Here is a 390-nt window from a genome sequence, read left to right as displayed (position 1 = left end):
AGGGTGGTTGTTGTTCATGCAATAGGTGCAATACGAGGAATGGGTCCCAGACTTTCTTGGAATTTAAGTCATGTTTGACAACATAGCCTAAAGGTATTTCACAACCCTAACGCACATGAAGCAGGCGAGGAGTTGATTCTTTTTTTTTTCTGCCCAAGGATTTAACTCCTCCTTTGTCTCTCCTACCTCCGTCTTTCACCCACTATCTTCACAATTCCATCTTTCTTTTGCGCCTTTGTTTCTCACTCCTCTCCGTTCTCCTTTTTTGTCAATTTATCTCAACTTTTACAGCGTTGCCCTTTGTCTCCTCATCTCAGTTGACATTCCTGCCTCCTTGACTTCCATCGGCACAACTTATAATCTTTTGCATGTTTTTTTTTTTTTTTTTTT

At 40.5% G+C, this 390-nt stretch overlaps 1 protein-coding gene across 2 annotated transcripts in view; it reads left to right on the top strand.

Moving 5' to 3' along the window:
• LOC112163233 (nucleus accumbens-associated protein 2) overlaps positions 1-390 on the top strand; it is a 30,102-nt gene that overhangs the window by 21,531 nt on the left and 8,181 nt on the right. The gene's annotated exons all lie outside the window — the stretch shown is intronic.

The sequence above is a fragment of the Oryzias melastigma genome, linkage group LG12, assembly GCF_002922805.2.
Source record: "Oryzias melastigma strain HK-1 linkage group LG12, ASM292280v2, whole genome shotgun sequence".
In the NCBI taxonomy this organism is placed as follows: Eukaryota; Metazoa; Chordata; class Actinopteri; order Beloniformes; family Adrianichthyidae; genus Oryzias; species Oryzias melastigma.
This window is presented reverse-complemented; position numbering and strand designations above follow the sequence as displayed.